The sequence below is a fragment of the Prionailurus viverrinus genome, chromosome B4 (assembly GCF_022837055.1).
Source record: "Prionailurus viverrinus isolate Anna chromosome B4, UM_Priviv_1.0, whole genome shotgun sequence".
NCBI lineage: Eukaryota > Metazoa > Chordata > Mammalia > Carnivora > Felidae > Prionailurus > Prionailurus viverrinus.
In genome coordinates this window covers 61,343,788-61,364,577 of record NC_062567.1, presented here as the reverse complement: position 1 = coordinate 61,364,577, position 20,790 = coordinate 61,343,788, and the positions used below count along the sequence as shown (strand labels likewise).

The 20,790-nt window shown below is 40.7% G+C and overlaps 1 pseudogene; it reads left to right on the top strand.

Annotated features, from left to right (window-relative positions):
• The first annotated feature begins 849 nt into the window (after positions 1 to 849).
• On the top strand, positions 850 to 1,791 carry LOC125169485 (heterogeneous nuclear ribonucleoprotein A1-like; annotated as a pseudogene).
• Positions 1,792 to 20,790: the final 18,999 nt, after the last annotated feature.

Genomic DNA, 20,790 nt, shown 5'->3' with positions numbered 1-20,790 from the left:
CACTGAGATCTACATATTACAGTTCTCACTGTAAATATTGGGAAAAAATCTCTTTGTGCTTCTGATAGGAGGAGATGAAAAGGAACCAATTTGAAATATACCAGAGCACTGTGTTAAGAACAAGGTCTGCCTTCAGGGGTTACTGTTAACCAGAGCCTAACTAGTTAACCAGAGCCTAACTGAATTGCAAGATGGAAAATATCCAACTCCAGCCCACTCTAGCCATCCTGTCCCACCTAAGCTGGGAGAAAAAAACACAAAAATACTTGTAAATTTCAAAATCCAGAGAAATAGGTTCACCAAGATTGAGACCTAATCACAGGACTACAGAACGTTTCCCCTACTGCCACACTTTTTCACCACATTACTAAAGGCACCACATTACAGCAGGTTTTGTTTTTTTTTTTTAATCTGGTACATCCTGTCAAACTATCAAGAAAAATTGTAAGGCACACTAAAAGGCAAAAAACACCATTTGAAGAGATAGAGCAAGCATCAGAATCAGACATGGCAGGGATGTTGACATTATCAAACTGGAACTTAAAATAACTATGATTATATTTGCTGATGGCATGGTACTGTATAGAGAAAACCCAAAGACTCCACCAAATAACTACCAGAACTGCTAAATGAATTCAGTAAAATAGCAGGATACAAAATTGATAGGCAGAAAACTGCAGCATATCTATACTCTAATACTGAAGTAGCAGAAAGAGAAATTAAGGAAACAGTCCCACTTACAATTTCATCAAAAAGAATAAAACGTCTAGGTAAAGACTTAATCAAGGACTTTCTGCTTATGGACAGCGTCGAGGAAGCATCGTTAAAGTCTCCTCTCCCACCACCAGCATGTCTAAGTCAGAGTCTCCCAAAGAGCCTTCATCAGAGTTTCGAGCTTTGAGACAACCCATGAGAGTCTAAGGAGTCATTTTGAGCAATGGGGAACGCTCACACACTGTGGTAACAAGGGATCCAAACACCGAGCACTCCAGAGACTTTGGGTTTGTCACGTGTGCCACTGTGGAGGAGGTGGATGCAGCCATGAATACAGGGTCACACAAGGTGGATGGAAGAGTTGTGGAACCCAAGAGGGCTGTCTTAAGAGAAGATTCTCAAAGACCTGGTGCCCACTTAACTGTGAAAAAGATGTTGGTGGCATTAAAGAATACACCGAAGAACATCATCTAAGAGATTATTTTGAAAAGTATGGGAAAACTGAAGTGATTGAAATCATGACCGACGAGGCAGTGGCAAAAAGAGAGGCTTTGCTTTTGTAACATTTGATGACCATGATCATGATGACCATGATCTAGACAAGACTGTCATTCAAAAATGCCATACTGTGAATGGCCACAACTGTGAAGTAAGGAAAGTCCTATCTAAGCAAGAAATGGCCAGTTGTTCATCCAGCCAAAGAGGTCAAAGTGGTTGTTTCTGGAAATTGGAGGTGGTTTTGGTGGGAATGACAACTTTGGTCGTGGAGGAAACTTCAGTGGGCAAAGTGGCTTTGGTGGCAGTTCAGGGGGTGGTGGATATGGTGGCTGTGGGGATGGCTATAACAGATTTGGTGGATGGAAGCAACTTTGGAGGTGGTGGAAAAGCTATAATGATTTTGGCAATTACAACAATCAATCTTCATATTTTGGACCCATGAAAGGAGGAAATTTTGGAGGCAGAAGCTTTAGCCCTTATGGTGGTAGAGGCCAATACTTTGCTAAACCATGAAACCACGGTGGCTATGGAGGTTTCAGCAGCAGCAGCAGTAGCTATGGCAATGGCAGAAGGTTTTAATCACTGCCAGGAAACAAAGGTTAGCAGGAGAGAAGATCCAGAGAAGTGACAGGGAAGCTACAGGTTACAACAGATTTGTGAACTCAGCCACAGACAGTAGTGGCAGGGCCTAGCTCCTACAAAGACATGTTTTAGACAATACTCATGTGTATGGGAAAAAAACTTGAGGACTGTATTTGTGACTAATTGTATAAGAGATTATTTTAGTTTCTGTTCCGTGGAAAGTGTAAAGCATGCCAACAAAGAGTTTTAATGTAGATTTTTTTTTTGCACCCATGCTGTTGATTGCTAAATGTAATAGTCTCATCATGATGCTGAATAAATGTGTCTTAAAAAAAAACTTAATCAAGGAAGTGAAAGACCTATACTTCAAAAACTATAAAATACTAATGAAAGAAACTGAAGATGACACAAGCAAATGGAAATATATTTCATGTTCATGGGTTGGGAGAACCAATGTTAAAATGTCTATACTACCCAAAGCAATCTACAGATTTAATGCAATCCCTATCAAAATACCAACAGCACTGTTCACAAAACCAGAAAAAATAATCCTAAAATTTGTATGGAACCACCAAAGACCCCGAAGAGCCAAAGTTATCTTGAGAAAGAAGAACAAAGCTAGAAGTATCACATTCCCAGATTTCAAGATATATTACACAACTATAGTAATCAAGACAATATGTGGTACTAGAATGAAAATAGACACATAGGTCAATGGAATAGAATAGAGAGTTCATAAATAAACCCACACTTACATGGTTAACAAATCTATGACAAAGGAGGTAAGAATATGCATTGGGAAAAAGCCTCTTCAACAAATGGTGCTAGGAAAACTGGAAAACTACATGGAAAAGAATGAAACTGAACCACTTTCTTACATCACACACACACACACACACACACACACACACACACACTTAAAATGGATTAGGAGCTAAATGTGAGAGCTGCAACCATAAAACTCTTAGAAGAAAACATAGGCGGTAATTTCTTTAGCACTAGCTGTAGAAACATTTTTCTAGATGTGTCTCCTCAGGCAAGGGCAATAAGAGCAAACATAAACTGTTGGGACTGCACCAAAATAAAAAGCTTTTGCACAGCAAAGGAAACCACAAACAAAACAAATAAGCAATAGGGGGGCCTGGGTGGCTCAGTTGGTTAACCACCCAACTCTTGTTTTCAGCTCAGGTCATGATCTCACAGTTTGTGAGTTCAAGCCTCACATCTGGCTCTGTGCCGACAGCACGGAGCCTGCTTGGGATCCTCTGTCTCCCTCTCTCTCTTCCCCCCCCCCCCACTTGCTCTCTCTCTCTCTCTCTCTTAAAATAAATAAACTTTAAAAAAATATTTTAAAAAACAGGCAATATACTGAATGGGAGAAGATATTTGCAAATGACATATTTAACAGGGGATTAATATCCAAAATATATAAAGAACTTACACAGTTCAACACCAAAAAACCAAACAATCTGATTAAAAAATGAGCACAGGACTTTAATAGACATTTCTTCAAAAAATCATACAGATGGCCAACAGACACATGAGAAGATGCTTAACATTACTCATCATCAGGGAAATGCAAATCAAAACCACCAAGAAATATCACTTCACACCTGTCAGAAAGGCTAAAATAAAAAACATAAGAAACAACACGTGTTGGTGAGGATTTGGAGAAAAACGAAACCTTGAGCACTGTTGATGGGAATGCAAATTGGTGTAGCCACTGTGGAAAACAGTACGGAGTTTCCTCAAAAAAAAATCAGAAATAGAAACACCACATGGGGGTGTCTGGATGGCTCAGTTGGTTGAGTATCTGACTCTTGATTTCGGCTCAGGTCATGATCTCATGATTTGTGAGATTGAATCCTGCATTGGGCTTCACTGACAGCATGGAGGCTGCTTGGGATTCTCTCTCTCATCTCTCTGTGCCCCTCCCCCAACTTGTGCACCCTCTCTCTCTCTCTCTCTCTCTCTCTCTCTCTCTCAAAAATAAATAAATAAACTTAAAAAAAAGAATGTCTAAATTTGACACCAAGAAACACCATATGATCTAGTAATTTCACTACTGGCTATTTATCCAAAGAAAACAAAAACACTAATTCAAAAAAGATATATGCAACACTATGGTTATTGCAGTATTATTTACAATAACCAAAATATGGAAGCATCAGTGTCTATAAATACATGAATGGATAAAGAAGATGTGAGATACACACACACACACACACACACACACACACACACACATACATATATATATGTATACATACATGCACACAATGGAATATTACTCAGCCATAGAAAATAAGATCTTGCCATTGGCAACAATATGGATGGTGTGGGGCACTCCGATCAGGTGGGGGCCAGCAGCATGGGCAGTGAAAGAATTCACTCAAGGCAGAACAAAAGAGATAAAGCTTATTGAATATACTGCAAGGGGGCACCAGGCAGGGACAGCAAGGCAGTGCCTGCTATCTGCCACAAGGCAGTGGTAAGGGGTCACAGTTATAGAGTGGACTAAGGGAGTATGGGGGCAGATGGGATTTTCCCTTTTTTGGTAATCTTAGGAACTGTGCCTGGTTGTAAGTAGCTCATTGGTCATTTAGGGCCTGTGGCCATTTCAAGGTGGGTCACTTAATAAGCCTGCTTGTATTTAGCTTGGTGGTCACTATGGGCCTTTTTGCCTTGCTCAGGTTTCCATTGCTCAAGCCTATTGCCTAAAGCAGCCCTGACATTCCCCCACCCCTAACAGATCAACAATGACAGATCTTTGGCATGTGGGAGGAGGTCTCATCTTCAGTAGCTTCTTCCTGCTCAATGAGGGGCATAGAGATATCCCTACCTTTGGGTCAACATTGGTCAGTTGGGAATTTATATGTAAGAATTACAAAGGACAGAGGCAGCCAAATCCAAGGTAGACAGCATGCATGAATCTCCCTGATTAAGAAAGGATCATCTGTCAGCTTGAATATATGACAGTGAAGGAATCTGGGAACCAGTCAGAGAGACTTCAGAAAAGACAATAAGATTATTACTATTATGAGAAAGAATAGCCCAAATAAAAGAGCTTTGATGGTTGACAAAAATCTCCCTCCAGTCCAGAAGTTTAACCAAGTAAAGGAGAGAGATCATTTAGGTGCCAATTTGAGTATTCATGTCTTTTAGTATCCCTGTCACAATTCTGTGGGAATCTAGACTATATACATAACACTACCTTAATAGAGTTTCCTCCTTGAGCTACAGTCAGGATATCAAGGGCCATTTGGTTTTAGAGGGCCACCTTTTGAATTTGTAGGTGACTACATGTTGGGTTTGGTGAAAGGTTAAAGGTTTGGCAAAAAACTCTATTTGCAACTTTGCATCAACAGAGGCCATTCCTAAGACAAATACAGCTAAGGGATAAAACCACCAAGAAGCCCTCTTTGTCTGATGTCTAACCTTAACAAATATCCTAATTATGAGGAATCACGGGCAAGTGGGAGAAGACTTGTCTGGGGATATGGGCATCCCCAAGTGTATCCTCTATTTAATCGTAAGGAAAGTGGGGCCATCCACTATTTCTATCATAAGCCCATAATTAACCTTATGGAGTGGGGTACATTCCAGCTTTTGAGGAATAATTTTGTCATTCCAGCCACACAGAATTGGCCAAGGTGATACCTGAGTTATACAGCTGTCGGGCAGTCCATCCCACTTTATAGCTGTTCAAATAATCATATGTCCATGGGGTTCTGTTATTATCAAGAACAAAGATTGTCTATACATGAGCTATTGTGGCAAATTCTCCGAAGGCTACTTTAAGTTGTCTAGCTTAAGCAAACAACAAACATTCAAAGACAATCAGAAATGGAATTTAACATCCACAAAGGTGCATTATTGAAACACAATTTTTCTCTCTAAAATCATCCTCATTTCAAATCAAGACTGATTCACTTGAAAAACAAGTCCAATTTCAACAAACTTGGCCTAATTATTTACATAAGCTTAGTAAGAATAGTGATTGACCATATGGATTCTTTAAAACTTGTTTTTCTGGAACTTTTCAAAAGGAATCTCTAGATTGAACTTTTAATAGACTCTCGAGGCCAGAAGTCAAGCCAAATACTTGCCATCAGACATGCCTGCAATACTTGGAGATTTGGCTGAATTTCTCTTCTCGAGGTTCCCCAAATATCCTCAGTTTCCTGCACCTACCAGAAAGCGATATTCTTTACTCACCTGGTAACACTGCTGGGAACTCTGTAAGAAAGGTATCAGGCCAACATTTCCAAGGAGCTTCATTGGCTCCATAAAGTCAACCTTAGTTCCTTAGAGCTGTCTGGTCATATCTGAATCTAGGCATGTCTCTCTCAAACATGAGAATACTCACTAAGAGTTTCTGAATTTCAGAGGGTTCAACTAGGGAGAAAAGTAAAATATGTTTCAATTTGTTCACAAAAAGAATACTTAATCACATTTCTCTAAGTCATTTTATTTTATTTTATTTTTATTTAATTTTTATTTATTTATATATATATTTTATATTTTATTTAATTTTTATTTTATCTTTTTTTTCAATATATGAAATTTATTGTCAAATTGGTTTCCATACAACACCCAGTGCTCATCCCAACAGGTGCCCTCCTCAATACCCATCACCCACCCTCCCCTCCCTCCCACCCCCATCAACCCTCACTTTGTTCTCAGTTTTTCAGAGTCTCTTATGCTTTGACTCTCTCCCACTCTAACCTCTTTTTTTTTTCCTACCCCTCCCCCATGGGTTTCGGTTAAGTTTCTCAGGATCCACATAAGCGTGAAAACCTATGGTATCTGTCTTTCTCTGTATGGCTTATTTCACTTAACATAACACTCTCCACTTCCATTCATGTTGCTACAAAGGGCCATATTTCATTCTTTCTCAGTGCCATGTAGTACTCCATTGTGTTTATAAAGCACAATTTTTTATCCATTCATCAGTTGATGGACATTTAGGCTCTTTCCATAATTTGGCCATTGTTGAGAGTGCCGCTATAAACATTGGGGTACAAGTGCCCCTATGCATCAGAACTCCTGTATCCCTTGGGTAAATTCTTATCAGTGCTACTGCTGGGTCATAGAGTAGGTTTATTTTGAATTTTTTGAGGAACCTCCACACTGTTTTCCAGAGTGGCCGCACCAGTTTGCATTCCCACCAACAGTGCAAGAGGGTTCCTGTTTCTCCACATCCTCTCCAGCATCTATAGTCTCCTGATTTGTTCATTTTGGCCACTCTGACTGGCATGAGGTGATATCTCAGTGTGGTTTGGATTTGTATTTCCCTGATGAGGAATGACATTGAGCATCTTTTCATGTGCCTATTGGCCATCCGGATGTCTTCTTTAGAGAAGTGTCTATTCATGTTTTCTGCCCATTTCTTCACTGGGTTATTTGTTTTTCGGGTGTGGAGTTTGGTGAGCTCTTTATAGATTTTGGATAATAGCCCTTTGTCCGATATGTCAGTTGCAAATATCTTTTCCCATTCCGTTGGTTGCCTTTTACTTTTGTTGGTTGTTTCCTTTGCTGTGCAGAAGCTTTTTATCTTCATAAGGTCCCAGTAATTCACTTTTGCTTTTAATTCCCTTGCCTTTGAGGATGTGTCAAGTAAGAAATTGCTGCGGCTGAGGTCAGAGACGTCTTTTCCTGCTTTCCCCTCTAGGGTTTTGATGGTTTCCTGTCTCACATCCAGGTCCTTTATCCATTTTTAGTTTATTTTTGTGAATGGTGTGAGAAAGTGGTCTAGTTTCAACCTTCTGCATGTTGCTGTCTAGTTCTCCCAACACCATTTGTTAAAGAGACTTTTTTCCATTGGATGTTCTTTCCTGCTTTGTCAAAGATGAGTTGGCCATACATTTGTGGGTCTAGTTCTGGGGTTTCTATTCTATGCCATTGGTCTATGTGTCTGTTTTTGTGCCAATACCATGCTGTCTTGATGATGACAGCTTTGTAGTAGAGGCTAAAGTCTGGGATTGTGAAGCCTCCTGCTTTGGTCTTCTTCTTCAAAATTACTTTGGCTATTCGGGGCCTTTTGTTGTTCCATATGAATTTTAGGATTGCTTGTTCTAGCTTCGAGAAGAATGCTGGTGCAATTTTGATTGGGATTGCATTGAATGTGTAGATAGCCTTGGGTAGTATTGACATTTTGACAATATTTGTTCTTCCAACCCATGAGCACGGAATGTTTTTCCATTTCTTAATATCTTCTTCAATTTCCTTCATAAGCCTTCTATGGTTTTCAGCATACAGATCTTTTACATCTTTGGTTAGATTTATCCCTAGGTATTTTATGCTTCTTGGTACAATTGTGAATGGGATCAGTTTCTTTATTTGTCTTTCTGTGGCTTCATTGTTAGTGTATAAGAATGCAACTGATTTCTGTACATTGATTTTTGTATCCTGCAACTTTGCTGAATTCATGTATCAGTTCTAGCAGACTTTTGGTGGAGTCTATCAGATTTTCCATGTATAATATCATGTGATCTGCAAAAAGTGAAAGTTAAACTTCATCTTTGCCAATTTTGATGCCTTTGATTTCCTTTTGTTGTCTGACTGCTGACGCTAGCACTTCCAACACTATGTTAAACAACAGCGGTGAGAGTGGACATCCCTGTCGTGTTCCTGATCTCAGGGAAAAAGCTCTCAGTTTTTCCCCATTGAGGGTGATGTTAGCTGTGGGCTTTTCATAAATGGCTTTTGCGATGTTTAAGTATGTTCCTTCTATCCCGATTTTCTCGAGGGTTTTTATTAAGAAAAGTTGCTGAATTTTGTCAAATGCCTTTTCTGAATCGATTGACAGGATCCTATGGTTCTTTTCTTTTCTTTTATTAATGTGATGTATCACGTTGATTGATTTACGAATGTTGAACCAGCCCTTCATCCCAGGAATGGATCCCACTTGATCATGGTGAATAATTCTTTCTGTATGCTGTTGAATTTGATTTGCTAGTATCTTATTGAGAATTTTTGCATCCCTATTCATCAGGGATATTGGCCTGTAGTTCTCTTTTTTTACTGGGTCTCTGTCTGGTTTAGGAATCAAAGTAATACTGGCTTCATAGAATGAGTCTGGAAGTTTTCCTTCCCTTTCTATTTTTTGGAATAGCTTGAGAAGGATAGGTATTATTTCTGCTTTAAACGTCTGGTAGCACTCCCCTGGGAAGCCATCTGGTCCTGGACTCTTATTTGTTGGGAGACTTTTGATAACTGATTGAATTTCTTTGCTGGTCATGGGTCTGTTCAAGCTTTCTATTTCCTCCTGATTGAGTTTGGGAAGTATGTGGGTGTTTAGGAATTTGTCCATTTCTTCCAGGTTGTCCAGTTTGTTGGCATATAATTTTTCATAGTATTCCCTGATAATTGTATCTCTGAGGGATTGGTTGTAATAATTCCATTTTCATTCATGATTTTATCTATTCGGGTCATCTCCCTTTTCTTTTTGAGAAGCCTGGCTAGAGGTTTATCAATTTTGTTTATTTTTTCAAAAAACCAACTCTTGGTTTCATTGATCTGCTCTACCGTTTTTTTAGATTCTATATTGTTTATTTATGCTCTGATCTTTATTATTTCTCTTCTTCTGCTAGGTTTGGGATGTCTTTGCTGTTCTGCTTCTATTTCCTTTAGGTGTGCTGTTAGATTTTGTATTTGGGCTTTTTCTTGTTTCTTGAGATAGGCCTGGATTGCAATGTATTTTCCTCTCAAGACTACCTTCGTTGTATCCCAAAGCGTTTGGATTATTGTATTTTCATTTTGATTTGTTTCCATATATTTTTAAATTTCTTCTCTAATTGCCTGGTTGACTCATTCATTCTTTAGTAGGGTGTTCTTTAACCTCCATGCTTTTGGAGGATTTCCAGACTTTTTCCTGTGGTTGATTTCAAGCTTCATAGCATTGTGGTCTGAAAGTATGCATGGTATGATCTCAATTCTTGTATACTTATGAAGGGCTGTTTTGTGACCCAGAATGTGATCTATCCTGGAAATGTTCCATGTGCACTCAAGAAGAAAGTATATTCTGTTGCTTTGGGATGCAGAGTTCTAAATATATCTGTCAAGTCCATCTGATCCAATGTATCATTCAGGGCCCTTGTTTCTTTATTTATTCTCTTTCTAGATGTTCTATCCATTGCTGTAAGTGGAGTGTTAAATTCCCCTGCAATTACCACATTCTTAACAATAAGCTTGCTTATGTTTGTGAGTAATTGTTTTATATATTTGGGGGCTCCCATATTCGGTGCATAGACATTTATAATTGTTAGCTCTTCCTGATGGATAGACCCTGTAATTAATATATAATGCCCTTCTTCATCTCTTGTTACAGGCTCTAATTTAAGTCTAGTTTGTCTGATATAAGTATGCCTACTCCAGCTTTTTTTTTTACTTCCAGTAGCATGATACATAGTTCTCCATCCCCTCACTTTCAATCTGAAGGTGTCCTCAGGTCTAAAATGAGTCTCTTGTAGACAGCAAATAGATGCGTCTTGTTTTTTATCCATTCTAATACCCTATGTCTTTTAGTTGCCACATTTAGTACATTTACGTTTAGTGTTATTATAGAAAGATATGGGTTTAGAGTCATTGTGATGTCTGTAGGTTTCATGCTTGTAGCGATATCTCTGGTACTTTGTCTCACAGGGTCCCCCTTAGGATCTCTTGTAGGGCTCGTTTAGTGGTGATGAATTCCTTCAGTTCTTGTTTGTTTGGGAAGACCTTTATCTCTCCTTCTATTCTAAATGACAGACTTGCTGGATAAAGGATTCTCGGCTGCATATTTTCTGTTCATTACATGGAAGATTTCCTGCCATTCCTTTCTGGCCTGCCAAGTTTCAGTAGAGAGATCGGTCACGAGTCTTATAGGTCTCCCTTTACATGTTAGAGCACGTTTATCCCTAGCTGCTTTCAGAATTTTCTCTTTATCCTTGTATTTTGCCAGTTTCACTATGATATGTCGTGCACAAGATCGATTCAAGTTACATCTGAAGGGAGTTCTCTGTGCCTCTTGGATTTCAATGTCTTTTTCCTTCCCCAGATCAGGGAAGTTCTCAGCTATGATTTGTTCAAGTACACGTTCAACACCTTTCCCTCTCTCTTCCTCCTCTGGAATACCAATTATGCATAGATTATCTCTCTTTATTTTCTAATTTTCCCCTCATACTCCTGGATTTTTTTATCTTTTTCTCAGCTTCTTTTTCCATAATTTTATCTTCTAGATCACCTATTCTCTCCTCTGCCTCTTCAATCTGAGCCATGGTTGTCTCCATTATTTTGCAGCTCGTTTATAGCATTTTTTAGCTCCTTCTGACTGATCCTTAGTCCCTTGATCTCTGTAGCAATAGATTCTCTGCTGTCCTCTAGCCCAGTGATTAATTTTATGACTATTATTCTAAATTCACTTTCTGTTATATTGTTTAAATCCTTTTTGATCAGTTCATTAGCTGTTGTTATTTCCTGGAGATTCTTTTGAGGGGAATTTTTCCGTTTCGTCATTTTGGATATTCCCTGGAGTGGTGCGGAACTGTAGGGCACTTCCCCTGTGCTGTCTTGAATAACCTGCATTGGTGGTGGGGGCCGCAGTCAGACCTGATGTCTGCCCCCAGCCAGACCTGATGTCTGGGGCCACAGTCAGACTGGTGTGTGCCTTCTCTTCCCCTCTCCTAGGAGCAGGATTCACTGTGGGGTGGTGTGGCCCATCTGGGCTACTTGCACACTGCCAGGCTTGTGGTGCTGGGGATCTGGGCTATTAGCTGGAGTCCATTGGCAAGGTGCACAGGGGCGGGAGGGGCAGACTCAGCTCGCTTATCCTTGGGTGATCCTCTTCGGGAGGGGCCCTGTGGCCGGGAGAGAGTCAGACCCGCCGCCAGAGGGATGGATCCTCAGAAGCACAGCGTTGGGTTTTTGCGCGGTGCAAGCAAGTTCCCTGGCAGGAACTGGTTCCCTTTGGGATTTTGGCTGGGGGATGGGCGAGGGAGATGGCGCTGGTGAGCGCCTTTGTTCCCCGCCAAGCTGAACTCTGTCATCCGGGGCTCAACAACTCTCCCTCCCATTGTCCTCCAGCCCTCCCGCTATCCGAGCAGATCTGGTAACTTATAACCTTCCAGATGTTAAGTCCCACTTGCTCTCTGAACACACTCCATCCAGCCCCTCCGCTTTTGCAAGCCAGACTTGGGGTCTCTGCTTGGCCAGCGGGCTGCCCCTCTCTCCCAGCTCCCTCCTGCCAGTCCGTGGAGCGTGCACCGCCTCTCCGCCCTTCCTACCCTCTTCGCGTGCCTCTCATCTGCACTTGGCTCCAGATACTCTGTTCTGCTAGTCTTCTGGCGGTTTTCTTGGTTATTTAGGCAGGTGTAGGTGGAATCTAAGTGATCAGCAGGACGCGGTGAGCCCAGCGTCCTCTTACGCCGCCATCTTCCCTCCGACCAGTCACAGATATTTTAACAGAAAATTTTCTCAATCTAGAAGAGCGGACATTATAGAACCTGTAATGTTTTAACCAAGAGTCACACAAACTATAATCATCTTTGTCAATTCATTCAGACCCACATTACCAATTCTAATTGTTTGGCTGCAGCTTTTTTGCTAGTTCTGGAAATTCTCACCCAGTTCAATTTTATGATCTTAAAGACATCAAATACCTGTATTTATTAAAAAAAAAAAAAAAAGACCTTTTCATGACTTTCCTTGAAGACAAAACTTATTTGCAAAAGCATCAGACATGGAAATCTGGTTATTTCTGTGACACATAACACCTCAATAATCAGAATATCAAGCGATGACCTTATACCAGAACATAAGATACCAAATAAACAAGACTAATTAGTCAAAAAAAAAAAAAAGGACTTCATTTACCATTAAAATCTCAGGGAGGTTTGTTAAAAACCTTAGAAAATTAAAAAAAAAAATAATGTTGGGGCGCCTGGGTGGCTCAGTCGGTTAAGCGTCGACTTCGGCTCAGGTCACGATCTCGCGGTCCGTGAGTTCGAGCCCTGCATCCGGCTCTGTGCTGACAGCTCAGAGCCTGGAGCCTGTTTCAGATTCTGTGTCTCCCTCTCTCTCTGACCCTCCCCCATTCATGCTCTGTCTCTCTCTGTCTCAAAAATAAATAAACGTTAAAAAAAAATAAATAAAATAATGTTTATTTTTGAGAGAGAGTGCACGTGGGGCAGGGGCAGAGAGAGAGGGACAGCAGTGAGCCCAATGCAGGGTTCATACTTCTGAACTGAGAGGTTATGCCCTGAGCCGACGTCACTCAACCAACTGAGCCACCCAGATGCCTCAAAAACCTTAGAAATTTTAAAAGCACATGCCTAAATAGGATTACTTACACATAATGAAGGTGGCAGTAAGAGATTCTCCAGGAAGCCACACAATTCTTTCCAAAACGTAGCTCCTTGACATTGAGAGGTTTTAACTGTCTTAAGTAATCAAAGGCCTGAGAAAGACAAAGCATAGAAGCTTTGGTTTTCTGCACAGATAAAGAAATAAACCCCTTTGTTTACATTTTCTTATCAAGAGCAGACCAACAATCCAAGAAAATATTGTCTTTTGAACAGAGGGTAAAGAGTTTCAATCTTATACCAGTGTACATTTTTTAAAAGATTTTATTTATTAATTTTAATGTTTATTTATTTTTGAGAGAGAGAGAGAGAGAGAGAGAGACACACACACACAGAGTGTGAGCGGGGGAGGGGCAGAGAAAGAGAGGGAGACCAAAATCTGAAGCAGGCTCCAGGTTCTGAGCTGTCAGCACAGAACCCAACACGGGGCTAGAAACCACGAGTCATGAGATCTTGACTTGATCACAACCTAAGTCGGACACTTAACCAACTGAGACAACCAAGTGCCTCACCAGTATATTTTTAAAATCCACTCATTTCAATCTTAGTCTGTCCTGACCACACATAAAATTCTTTTCTAAAGATTTCCATTCACAAACCTACAACTTTCTTTTGCATTCCGATTTTGTCCTAAGCCTTTTCTCTCTAAATAACACACCTCATTTTAGGACAAAATTGTCTTCTTCCCTCAACACAAATGTATTCACATTCCTTCTATCCTCCTTACACATCTCCTGCTTTCCCACCTACAGAGTTGCTTTCCTTATCATCTCCATCAGTCTTAATGACATTTAGCAGGAGTTTAACTCTTAGAAACCTTCATCTCCACTGAAAAGTAAGTAGTAACCAACTGTGAACTATTACATTAGGATTGTACACTAGCATATTACACTAGGTAGATTTTTGAATACATTTCATAATTTTTAGGAACATACATTTATCATAGTACAAATTTTCAGTAAGGCACAAAGCACATTTTCCAATAGATCCAAATATCTTTAGTTTCTCTGAAATAAGAAGTCAAAAGTAGATCAACCTTATGTTTAGTAATTAATGTTTCAGTATTTTATCTTACTTGGAAAAGACTTAGATTTCCAATGAATCTAACCCAATTTATCATTTAACTTAGCAAAACCTCAAAGTTTCAGGTTACCAAAGATTTTGAAAGCTATCTTAACAATTACCCATGAGAACTTTGAGACAGACAAAATTAACCATTATTTTAAGCCATCTTTTTTTGCTGACAAATTGCAACAGAGATAACATGAGCTCATTTAACCTTTAGTAAACCTTGGTACAATAGAAGTTTTATATTTAATGTCAATAACTCTAAAGACCTATCTATTTTAGTTAAACCAACAAACTGTAGTTTGCTTTAAATTTTTTTTTTCAACGTTTATTTATTTTTGGGACAGAGAGAGACAGAGCATGAACGGGGGAGAGGCAGAGAGAGAGGGAGACACAGAATTGGAAACAGGCTCCAGGCTCCGAGCCATCAGCCCAGAGCCCGACGCGGGGCTCAAACTCACGGACCGCGAGATCGTGACCTGGCTGAAGTCGGACGCTTAACCGACTGCGCCACCCAGGCGCCCCTGTAGTTTGCTTTAAATACCAACTATGTTGCATCTGTGTCCACTAAAATCCATCAGTTTGTTCTCCATTGGCAATTTTTACCTAGGACACCTATATGGAAATCTAATGTGGGTGGTTTGAGTCCATGTGCCTTCAGGGGAAGGGAAAGATGGTGGAGTAAAAGAGAGGTCATCTAGAAGGTCCACAGTGTCAGATGAGCCACGAAACCAAGCAAGACACATTCTACATGTTTTGCGAAGGTTGGGATTTGGGGGACAAAGCCAGAAAGGTCTGAATATATGGGAACTCTGACCATCTAGAGGAGTTCCAGCAAAAGAGGTCAAGCTGGAAAGTAAATTATAAGAAAGGGTTCCATGAATGTCCACACCTCTTGATCTGGGAGTTTGTATTGAGGCTAGGAAACATTATATTAAAAGATGAGACATTTTTCCTTAAAACTTGGGGGTCAAATTTGTTCCCATTTTTAAGAATACAGCCCAAGGGCAGGTCCAAAGAATACACATACAGAATCTGAAATAGAGGGGGTGTGCTCATAGTGGGAAAGTCTGGCTGATGGTTTCCAAAGGGGTGGCCCACCAAAGGGAACAGAGCTCCAACTTGTGGTCACGATTTCAGTCGGGGCATCCCACTGATCTGAAAAAGGACCAGACCTTATACAGGACAACTGACTCTACTAGGGTGTCCCAAGGAGAGGGTCAGAGCAAAGGGCAATTTTAATCCCTGCTGGGGCATCCCCTGCAACACAGAAAGCTGAACACCAGGTGGCCAAATTGGGTTGGAGAAAGGATGGGGAGGACTTACCATTCAGACACGTCAGAATGTGTTTTGCCTATAGATCAAGATGGCAGCTGGATCTCCAGGAATGAAGGAAAAGTGGGGGGCGTGGTGAAAGAAACACAGCAGTTGACAGTCAGCCAGTATCATGAAAGTGTCCCAACTGGGTCTGTAGAGTGTGCAGACTCACCCTAGACAAGTTACAGATGGAGTGTCAGAGGAGGGGAAAGCAGTCCTTTGCCCTCACACGCTTGGGCAGTCTGACCTGTTGCCTCAGACTTTGGACCACATGAGGGAGATGACCCGGCCAGAACTTCAGTAGTCTGAGGAGTACTAGGGTTACACTGTGGAAAGGCCAAAGAGGGAAAGGAGAGGGAGGGAAGAATCCCTCTGAAGGGCAAAGAGGGAAATCCCTCACCCTTCTAGGAAAGAGTGGTCTGGTGGGTTCCCCCTGGATCTTCGGATCCTTACTGAGGGGTAACCTCACTGGAGTTCGTCAGTTCCCCAAAGAGTATTAGAGTCGGTTCACTGAGGGAAAGTCCCAAGATATTTCTGGAGAATCTGGGGACAGTCCCAGGCTAACAAAGGGTCCCAATACGGGCCACCAAATGTGGGGCGCTCTGACTGGGTGGGGGCTGGCAGCACGGGTAGTGAAAGAATTCATCCAAGACAAAATGAAAGAGATACAAATTTATTGACTACACTGCAAGAAAGTAGCGGGCAGGACAGCAAAGGAGAGATTGTCTGCCACAAGGCAGTGGCGAGGGTCCATAGTTAAAGAGCTGAGTAAGGGAGTATGGGGACATATGGAATCTTCCCTTTTTTGGTAATCTTAGGAACTGTGACTGGTTGTAAGCAGTCCATTGGTCATTTAGGGCCTGTGGCCATTTCAAGGTGGGTCGCTTAATGAGCCTGTTTGTATTTAGCTTGGTGGTCACCATGGGCCCTTTGCCTTGCTCACCTCTCCATTGTTCAAGCCTGTTGCCTACCAGTGGCCCTCGCAGATAGACCTAGATGGTATAGTGCTAAATGAAATAATTCATGTGGGACCCAAGGAATTTAACAAAAATCCCCTACCCCTGGACAAGCAGAGCAAGACTAACTCCATTTTGTGCTACACCCACCATCTCATGTATAACCCCCACATGACCTACTTATTGCTTAAGACACTCCCCTACCCTAGTCAAGCCGCTGAGCACACCCTTACTGGAGACCGGCTCATATAGGAATACGGAACCCCTCACCACCAAAGAATGTAAACCCCGCCTTTTGCCCGCCAAACTTGCGCGCCAATTCTGACCAGAGTGATAGGCTAGTTCAAACAGTTACTATAGGGTAAATTGTAATTCAATTGGCCACCTGTGTGTGGACTAACATGACTATGCAACTTTCTGTGTGTGTTACAATCTCATTGGCCACTGGCCCCTATAAAACTGCTACGCCTTTTAACCTAGGGGTCCAAGTCCCTGCTTCGCTGTGTCGGGTATACTTGGGCCCAAGCTCGAGCTTGCAAATAAACCCTCATGCGTTTGCATCAGTATCGGCTCCTTGGTGGTCTCTTGGATTTGAAATCGGGGGCATTACAATTCAGAGAAAGACAAAGGCTGTATGATTTCACTCATATGTGGAATTGAAGAAGCAAATGAACAAACAAAGACAAAAAAGAGACAAACAAAAAAATATACTCTTAAACACAGAGAACACACTTGTGGTTGCCAGAGCAGTGGTGGGTGGAGGGATGAACCAAACAGATAAAGAGGATTAAGCACAACAGATAAATCAACAGCTTTATTGAAGTATAATTCACATATCATCCAATTTACCCTTTTAAAGTGTGCAATTCAGGGGTGCTGGGCCGGTTCAGTCAGTAGAGCATGGGATTTGTAATCTCAGGGTCGTGAGTTCACGACCCACGTTAGATATGGAGCCTACTTTAAAAGAAATTAAATTAAATTAAAAAGTAAAGTGTGCAATTCAATGGTTTTAGTGTATTCAATTATGCTCCCATCATCACAATCAATTTTAGAACATTTTCATCACCTCAAATAGAAACCACATAGTCTTTACCTATGACCCCCCCCTCCCCTGCCCCAATCCCTCCACACTTTGTGGAGTACTTTGTGACTGGCCTCTTTCATTTAGCATAATCTTTTCAAGGTTCTTTCAGGTTATATGAGCACTTCATTACTTTTTACTGATAAATAACATTCCATAGTACAAATTTACCATAAGTTGTTTGTTTTGCTTTGTCTATTCACCAGATGAAGAACATTTGCGTTGTTCCTCCTGTTCTATTTAGCATATGAAAGCCTAGTCCTCTGAGATTACCTTTCAATTCCCAAGCAGTTTTTGAGCACAGGTATTTTTATCATTTTTATCACAGCTCCAAATTACTTCCTGGTTGGCTCATGAATGCAATCCTTGCTGAAATATATTCTGAAAACCCATAATAAAATTAAAGGATTTTGTTTTGTTTTAAAATCAGTTTATAAGACTTTTCAGAAATGTTTCTGGCAATATAGTTGCTTTTATTTTCTTTTGTAAAATTATATGAATAAAATATTTTTTAACATCAAGAGTAAACTGACTCACAAAGACGGGGAAAAGAAATCAAAAGCCATATTCACATGAAAAAGAACTTTTTTCCAGGAGACGTAACAATGCAGCTTATGGAATTAGAACATTCTTGCCTCTCTTTTGAATCCTTCCTCGGTATAAAATTGCTGAAGAATGGGGCATCCAACTTCAGCTCAGGTTCATGATCTCGTAGTTCATGAGTTCCAGCCCCATGTCCTGCTCTGTGCTGACAGCTGGGAGCCTGGAGCCCGCTTTGGATTCTGTCTTCCTCCCCCTGCCCATCTGCCACTTGCGTTCTGTTTCTCTCTCAAATATAAACGTTAAAAAAAAGAAGAAGAAGAAGTAGAAGAGTAAAAAGAAGAAGAGTAAAAAAGAGAAGAGTAAAAAAAAGAAGTAAAGAGTAAAAAGTTAATCAAGTTAGGGGGCATCTATCTTTACTCATGACTCGAAAATACAAAGCAGCAATGTAGGGCAGTGTTCATCTTGATGCCCGTGTTCACGTTCTGTTGCTGCCATTTGCCATCCGTGTGTTTTCGGGACAAATTACACACCCCCTCGTCATCTCAAGAGTCCTCATCTGTAAGTAAGGATTATAAGACAAGTTTTCTGTGGGAATCTTACTGCGCAATGGAATGTTTCACAAAATATGGGTATAAATATGAGGGAAAAAAAAAACAAGAAATCACACTGCGCGACAGTATCTTTCAATTTTCTTCAACTTCATGCAATTAACTCAAGAAGAGTCTTGGTTTGAGCCAGTAGGGCTCTTCCTTAACACCTGTCTAAAACATTTGCAAGACAGAGCAGGTAGTTACTTAACTAAAATTTTAAAATGTTGTTGGCTTTAGCATTTAGTAATTTGAGTAAAGTATTTATTAATGCCACCCTCCTGAAGGCCCTTAACCCTGAAATTTGCTCCACTGTCTAGACTTCATGCCAGGCTCAAGGACAAGGAGTCACTTACATTTTCTTATCATCTGCCTCTTTAAACAGATGGAATTGTCCTTGGCCCCAGGGTAAACAAAATCAAGCTATAAAGTGAGTACAGCTCTCTAATAAAAGACTCCCAGTGATTTGGTAGAAAACTGAAAGAAGGGAATAGGGAAAGGACAGGAAATGTAAAAGCCACATATTTTTCATTTTCTGTAAGTGTGAAATCATCCAAAACAGGGCAACCGTTTGGTTGAGTGTTTACAATGTCCTCTCCATTGCCGCCACTGGGGAAGCAGAACAAGGCAAGACTCACACTGTGAACTGTAACAGCCCAAACTCTTGGTTTTATGGCTCAGGTTATTTACTCTTTCTTGTTTCCTCCCTGGCTGTCCCCTGTGGGTCCTCCACCTTCCAGAATTCCCAGTGAAGTACCTTCTCCTTAGGGTCTTACTTCTAGGAGAGTAAATGTGCTTCTCTTGACTGGCAGGAGTATTGCTAACGGGGAGCACCCCAGGCAAAACGTTGTTTTATATGTTCCAGTTTTACTTTAAATTTTTGTGTTGGTTTGCATTGTGTGCCAACATTGACTCCTGCTTGTTTTCATTTTATATTTATCTACCTTCGGAAGAGAAAATTTAAAATTTTTTTTCCAAATCTTTTGATCTGATTCATATGCTAGAATGACGCCCCCACCAATGGTCTGTGATCCCAGATTTAGTAGGAGTCAAAGAATACACTAGGATTTAGAATCAGAGAGCAGTGATTTCATCCTGACCTTCCAACTAGCTGATAGTCAGGTTGTGACTATCTGAGAGAGACAATGTCGGCCCTGAAATACAGAATTCAGAGATGCAGTTTTTGCCTTGAAACAAAATACTAGCCTGAACCTGTGCAAAGAAAAATCATAGGAAAGCATTTTTCATCCAACTAGCATGTATTGAATACCTACTATAATGCCTGGCACTGTTCTACATAGCATACAATCATGGTCAAAAGTACAGACTCTAGAATCAGACTTAATCAGGTCAAATCTCAGTTCTGCCACTTACTAGTTGTGTGACCTTGGACTATGTACTTTACTAATCTGTGCTTCCATTTCTCCATCTATAAAAGGAGGATAGTGAGAAGTACCTACTCCAGAACATTATTATGAGGACAAAATGAGTTCATATTTTTAAAGCACTCATTTCCCAGCATATAGAAAATGGTATATAAGTTTTTGTTAAAGAAATAAAAATAGGCACCAAGAAACAAGGCAAAGCCCTGTTCGCAGAGATTTAAATTCTAGCAGGGAAAGAAACAATAAGCTAATAAACATATCATATAACAAAACACTGTGATAGACACTAGGAGGAAAAATAAATCAGCCCCAAGGATGAGGGTGTACTTTGGATAGTGTGGCCTAGGAAAGTGTCTCTGAAAAGTGACTGTAATAGTCAGGGTTTTCCAGAGAAACAGAAGCAGGATGGATGGATGGATGGATGGATGGATGGATGGGAAGAGAGAGAGAATGAGAGAGAGATTTATTATAAGGTATTAATTAGCTCATATGATTGTGGAAGCTGAGAAGTCCCAAGATCTGATGTGTACAATCTGGAGATGCACAAAAGCTAATGGTATAGCTCTATAGCCTGACAGCCAACACACGATGGTAGATTCCAGTCCAAGTCTGAAGACCTGAGAACTAAGGAGCAGCAGAGGCAGGAGATCAATGCCCCAGCTCATGAAGTCAGGCAGAAAGCTAACTCAACTTTCCTTCTACTTTTTGTTTTAATAA